This window comes from Scyliorhinus torazame, chromosome 11 (assembly GCF_047496885.1).
Source record: "Scyliorhinus torazame isolate Kashiwa2021f chromosome 11, sScyTor2.1, whole genome shotgun sequence".
Taxonomy (NCBI): Eukaryota; Metazoa; Chordata; class Chondrichthyes; order Carcharhiniformes; family Scyliorhinidae; genus Scyliorhinus; species Scyliorhinus torazame.
The window spans coordinates 209,937,225-209,943,936 of record NC_092717.1 but is presented as its reverse complement, the minus strand read 5'-3'; positions in this window follow the sequence as shown (position 1 = coordinate 209,943,936).

Below are 6,712 nucleotides of genomic sequence, written 5' to 3'. Positions count from 1 at the left end.
GCCGTACACTGTCTCCACCGCCCTCCGGAGCCCGTGTGGTGGTCTCTCCGGGCCCCTCATGTTGGTGCGGCGCCGGTGTCCCGAGGTGAGGCTGCGGCCTCTGAGTTGGTTTGGACGGGCACGGGGTCAGTACTCGTGATGGGGCCAAGTTGTGGATGGGCCCAGTCTGACCGCCGTGCCGTCTTCCGTTTAGCCTTTTTAGGCTGCCTCTTGTCTAGCGGAGGCACTCTCTCCCCCCAGCCAACATCCGCGGTGTTGTTAGGGGCCGGCTGCTGGGCAGACAAAGAGGTGGGAGGAGAGAGGGGGGCAGTCCCAGCCGTGGCTGCCCTGGAGATGGCGTTGACAGCGGCCGTTAGGGTGGGGCAGTTCTGGCAAATATGCCCCAGCCCTCTGCAGGCATGGCACCGCATGCCTTCCGGAGACCAGAACACTTCATGGTCCTCCCCTAGGTGGGAGACCACAAAACCTCCCTCCATGACATCGTCCCGGGTCAGGCGGACAAAAACCTGACGCCGAAAAGAGTATACATGACGGAGGGAAGGGTCCCGCAGGCCGCGTGTCAGCGGCGCCACCCGGACCTGACCTCCCCCAGTAGTTTGAGATGGGGTAGGAGGAGCTCGTTGGGGAGGTAGGGCGGGACATTTGAAAGAACGACACGTTTGGCGGTGGTCTCCAGCCGGTCCACCGCCATGTGTGTCCCGCCCACCGTGAGCCCCCTTTCCAGGACACGGTGGACCACCTGCTCGGCCCGCAGGAAAAACACGGCCCTGCCTACATGCTTGAGGCGGCTACGATGGCTGAGGGGCCGACGACCCCAGCCATCGCACGAGTGCACGCCTCATTGGTCATGGTGGGGTGGGCATAACATTTGACCCCAAGTTGCCGCGTTATTAGACGGAAGGGCGAGGGGGCCGCCGAGGCAGTGGAAGGTCGAGAGACTGCCACCCCCGCATAGGTTCTTGGCCGCCCTACACCCGGCAGAGTGCAGGATGCCCCTGGGGTACTGGCCATGCCCACCCCTGGTACCAGGAGTAACTGAGAACAGGGCAGTAGGGGAAGGGTGGGGGGGGTGATGGATGTGGCACCACAACATCAGGTGCCACAAGGGAAAGGTGCTGCAGGGCAACAGCAGAGCAGGGCAGCGTTCTTCAGCCCTGGAGGGGCCAAAAATAATGTCCCAGGCTGCCCCACACCCGCCACAGGTGGTGAAACAAAGACAGGCGGACGGCGCTTTCCACCCCTGTGGGGGTCCGAAACAAAGTCTTTTGTCGTCACTGCAGCCCCAGGTGGTCCCACTCCCACCTCAGGCAGAGGGGCGGGAGGACAGAGATCAGGGTCTTCACCCCAGGAAGGGACACAGCACCAAGCCCATCCCCCCCTCCCCCAGGTGATCCCACTCCCACCTCAGGCAAGGGGGTGGGAGGACAAAAGGCAGGAGGCAGGGTCTTCACCCCAGGAGGGGGCGCAACACCAGGCCCCAGGTGGTCCCACTCCCACCTCAGGCAGAGGGGCGGGAGGACTGAGGGCAGGGTCTTCACCCCGGTACGGGGAGCAGCAACTGGCCCCAGGTGGTCCCACTCCCACCACAGGCACAGGGCTGGGAGGACAGAAGGTGGGGCAGGTAGGGTTGGGGATTGGGGAGGAGGCAGAAACCACAGGAAGCAAAGCAGCAGCTCCACTTCCTCACAAGCTCAAATTTAGCTTTGAGCTCTGAGTCCAAACTGAAACTCTTGCTTTGGTTAATTCACTTCAAAGTTGCAGTTTGGGTTGAAAGAAGGTGAGTTTTAGATCATCTTTAAAGCAGGGTTCATACAGGCTCTGCTTGCAGCTGCAACATTTAATAAGATAACTGGCTTAAACCAGTTTGCAGAGGCGAGAGTCAGACAGTATAAAAGTGGGTAATCTTACAGTGCTGACTTCATTTACACTGGAGTGCTTACATTGAGCTGCATTAGAGTGCTAAAGTGGGAGTCTTGTGACTGAGTGAGTAGGGAAAATCCTAAAATATTCTGTAAGTATATCAATGGGAAGAGGATAACCAGGGAAAGAGTAGGGCCCATTATGGATCAAAGGGCAAACCTGTGGGTGGAGGCAGAGGACATTGGTCGGGTGTTGAACGAATACTTCACATCTGTCTTCAACCAAGATAATGAGGAAGTAGTTATGGGAACTCAGGGAGAGAGACTGTCAGTTTCATGAGCAAATTGTCATATGGAGTGACAAGGTTTTGGCAGTGTTGGCAGACTGAAACGTGGACAAATCTCCAGGTCCAGATGAATTGTGTCCCAGGATGCTGTGTGAGGCGAGGGAGGAGATTGCAGGGGCTCTGACCTGAATTTTCAATTCCTCTGTGGCCATGGGGAAGGTGCCAGAAGACTGCAGAACAGCTAATGTGGTCCCACTATTGAAGAAAGGTTGTAGAGATAAACCAGGGAACTACAGACAGACCAGTGAGAATCATGTCAGTGGTAGGGAAACCACTGGAGAAAATTCTGAAGGAGACACTCTATCTCCACTTGGAGCAGCAAGGTTTGATCAGGAATAGTCAGCATGGCTTTGTCAGAGGGAGGTCATGCCTAACAAATTTGATTGTAGTTTTTGAGCATATGACCAGGTGTGTAGATGAGGGTAGCGCAGTTGATGCAGTTTACATGGATTTCTGCAAAACCTTTGATAATTCCCACATAGGAGACTTACAAAGATGGCAAATGCATGTGGGATGCAGGGTAACGCGATAAGGTGGATTCAAAATTGGCTTAGCTGTAGGAGAGAGATGATGACAGACAGCTGCTATAGTGATTGGAAGCCAGTGACCAATAGTGTACCACAGTGCTGGGTCCCCTATAGGTTGTCATTTATATAAATGACATAGATGACTAAGTGGGTGTAGGATCAGTAAGTTTGCTGATGACACAAAGATTGGCCGAGTGGTTAACAGTGAGGTTCAGTGTCTTGCGTTACAGGAAGATATAGATGGATGGTTAAATGGGCAGAAAAGTGGCAGAAGGAATTTAATCCTGAAAAGTGTGAGATGACACACTTCGGAGGGAGTAATTTGACAAGGAAGTATTTAATAAATGGCCTGACACTGGGAAGTTCTGAAGAACAAAGGGATCTTGGCGTGTTTGTCCATAGATCTCTGAAGGCAGAAGGGGAAGTTAATAGGGTGGTGAAAAAGACATATGGGACACTTGCCTTTATCAATTGAGACATTGATTATAAAAGCAGGGAGGTCATGATGAAGTTGTACAAAACTTTGGTGAGGCCACATATTGACAAATGTGTGCAGTTCTGGTCGCCACATTATAGGAAGTATGTGATTGTACTGGAGCGGGTGCAGAGGCGTTTCACCAGGCTGTTGACTGGGATGGAACATTTCAATAATAAAGAGAGATTGGATAGGATTGGGTTGTTTTTGCTGGAGCAGAGAGGACTGAGGGGCGACCTGATTGAGGTGTATATGAGGCGCATGGATAGGAAGCAGCTATTCTCCTTAGTTGAAGGGTCAGTTACGAGGGGACACAAGTTCAAGGTGAGGGGCAGAAGCTTTAGGGGGGATTTGAAGGAAAACATTTTTACCCAGAGGGTGATAATGGTCTGAAATTCACTGCAGGGTGGCATGGTGGCGCAGTGGTTAGCACTGCTGCCTCTCGGCGCTGAGGACCTGGGTTCGAACCGGGGCCAGGTCACTGTCCATGTGGAGTTTGCACATTCTCCCCATGTCTACATGGGTCTCACCCTACAACCCGAAGATGTGTAGGGTAGGTGGATTGGGCAAGCTAAATTGCCCCTTAATTGGAAACGTTAAAAAAAATGGAATACACTGCCACTAATGGTGGTAGAGGCATGTTGCCTCACATCCTTTGAAAAGTACCCAGATGAGCACTTGGCACGTTATAACAGTGAAGGCTATGGGCCAAGTTCTGGCAAATGGGATCAGGGACACAGGTCAGGTGCAGTCGGTGCAGATTGGTTGGGCCCAAGAGCCTTTTCTGCATTGTATTTGTCTGTGATTCTGAAGACATTAAAAATATGACAGATCTCTCCTATGGACTTAGCAACTAATAATATCTACAGAAACTGAAACATGGTGGTTACATTTGCAGAATCAAGTTCCACAGAATGGATGTGAATGAAAAAATACTCGTGTCACAAGACGGTGTAAGCGGCTGATATTCAGACCCCAATTCTGTTAATGCCAACATTGTCATGGACTATTTGTGTGGACAATGAGAACACCCGTGCTACGGTCACCTGGTAGAAACCAGCTTTTGATGAACAAAATGTATTCAGCACATCTTGATAGCAGCCTTAGAGATCAGTCAGATGGGGAGACAAAGACCACAGGGGGAAGATATATATATATATAATCGTTATTAGAGTCACAAGTAGGCTTTCTTTAACCCTGCAATGAAGTTACTGTGTAAATCACCTAGTCACCATACTACAGCGCCTGTTCGGGTACACTGAGGGAGCATTCGGAATGTCCAATTCATCTAACAAGCACGTCTTTCAGGACTTGTGGGACCACCTGGAGGAAACCCACGCAGGCACAGGAAGAACGTGCAAACTCTGCACAGACAGCAACCCAAGCTGGGAGTTGAACCCAGGTCCCTGGTGCAGTGAAGCAACAGTGCTAACCACTGTGCTACCGTGTGTATATACATTATATATACAACTCAGAAAATAATCCATTAACAGGCAGAAATCTTTGCTGCAGTGCCTCGACGACACCTTCATCTGCAGCAAAGCCAGAAGTTGCATGGAATAAGCAACTATGAATTCACCACCAGAAACTCCAAACCTTCATTTTCTTCAGGGAACCAAAAGGGAATGACCAGGCCTGCAAAACCTTTCCTGCTCCTTTCTCGTGATTCCAGAGTCATAGTGATTTTCTCGAATTTCTAAAAATATCAGTGCTTGCGAGATCTTTTGTAATCACCATTTCTTGTGTGTGTGTGTGTGTGCGTGCATTGTGCATGCATGTGTGATTGGATGCTGTTGTAATTACATCTCGGTGTTGAGTAATAGACATTCATTATTTATTTTGAACTTATGAGAAAACCTGTCTTGTGTCTATTCTCGAGAGTCACTGTACTTAAGGGGTTGAAACATTTCTTTTTTGCGGTTAGTTGAGAGGTGGAGAAAAAGGCGACCCATCCTGCCATATCTACCCTGGCCACAACACCTCATATTGCTCCATATCAAGCTTCATTTGTGCCTGTTTCACAGTATAGCTATCATATGAGACACGACATCAATAAACAATGCCTTATTCCAGCTATTTTATCTCAATGTCTTATCATCAACTACCCAAAAGCAAATAGTACTTTTGCATTCCTTAACTTTGTTTACTCCTCACTAAGTGAATCAAGGCAATGTTTTAGCCAATCTATTCCTGGCACTGATGAAGTGCCAGCACACATGTCAAGTTAAAGAAGTGTGTGACTAGCATATTCATCACCGGACTAACACTTCTTGTGACCAGTACAACTTGCTCACATTCATCATCATCTTTGTTCTGTTTCTCAGGCTTCTCTGTTGTGTGTCACTTTTAGGATCCTGCCTCTCCACTTTAGGCAGTTCATTGTGTGATGATGCTAGAATCACACTTGAAGCACCTAGTAACTGTTCTTCAGATCTTCGAAAGACAACTTAATGTTCATTCTGCCTGGTTTTAACCATTCCGTTATGTTGACACTTGTGTCCAGCATTTGGACTATTTTGAAATTTGGCATTGATTGAGTCCTCTCTTCTTTGTGTCACTGTAGAATATCAGTCCTATGGACACCCAGCTCAACACAACAGTGTGTATAAAACAACTCTCCTGACTCTAGCCCTGAGCAACATCTCACCCCCCCACATAAAGAGGGAGATTGCAACATCAACCCAAGTCTGTCGCTACGCAAGGACCTTAACTATCCACCTGCTGCTCATCTCTCATCACAGCAGCCTGTATGGCTGAGACCATCATGCCAAGGAATAACAGTGGGAGCAGGAATGGAACCAACACACCACCATTAAAAACCATTTCCTCGTCACAGATTTCACAGCCCACCCGCCCGGCCTCAAACTGCCACGTCAACACTGGGCTCTCCTCAACCATTCCCGCACTGGCCACGGCATTTGTGCAACAAATTGGCACAGGTGGGGCCTTGCAGGGAACCCGGACTGCAGCTGTGGTGAAACCAAATCAATGACACATATCATGGAAGTCTGGCCCCTGACTCATTCAGCAGAGGGCTCAGAGAGCTCCATTTAGCCACTGCGAAAGCTAATGCCTGGTTTGTCGACTACTGCGCTTGCTAAAAGAAAATAGAGCTATTCACGTGTCCTCTGTATAAAGCACTGTTCTTCATAATTATCTGTTCTTTGGGCTGTTATTTGCTTCATATCATTAAAGCTTCCTTAAATCGGTAGGCCATTATGACTTTAAAGTGGATGTTAACCTTTATGTGGTCGTTCCTGCTTGTAATAGCTTTAACTGGATTGAATTGTGACTCTAATAACCTCTAAATGTTTTACACCGTCTGCTGTGATAACAGTGTTCCTTTTAGATGTGATACTCTGTAAAGAATGCACTCCTGAGCCAGCCATCATTACCAGAAGATATTTGATTTAGTAAAGTGAATATGGCAATGAATGACCAGTTGTTTATTTACCCACATTAAAATGTAATTGTTGTGCTTCATCACCTAACTTCAGGCATCAG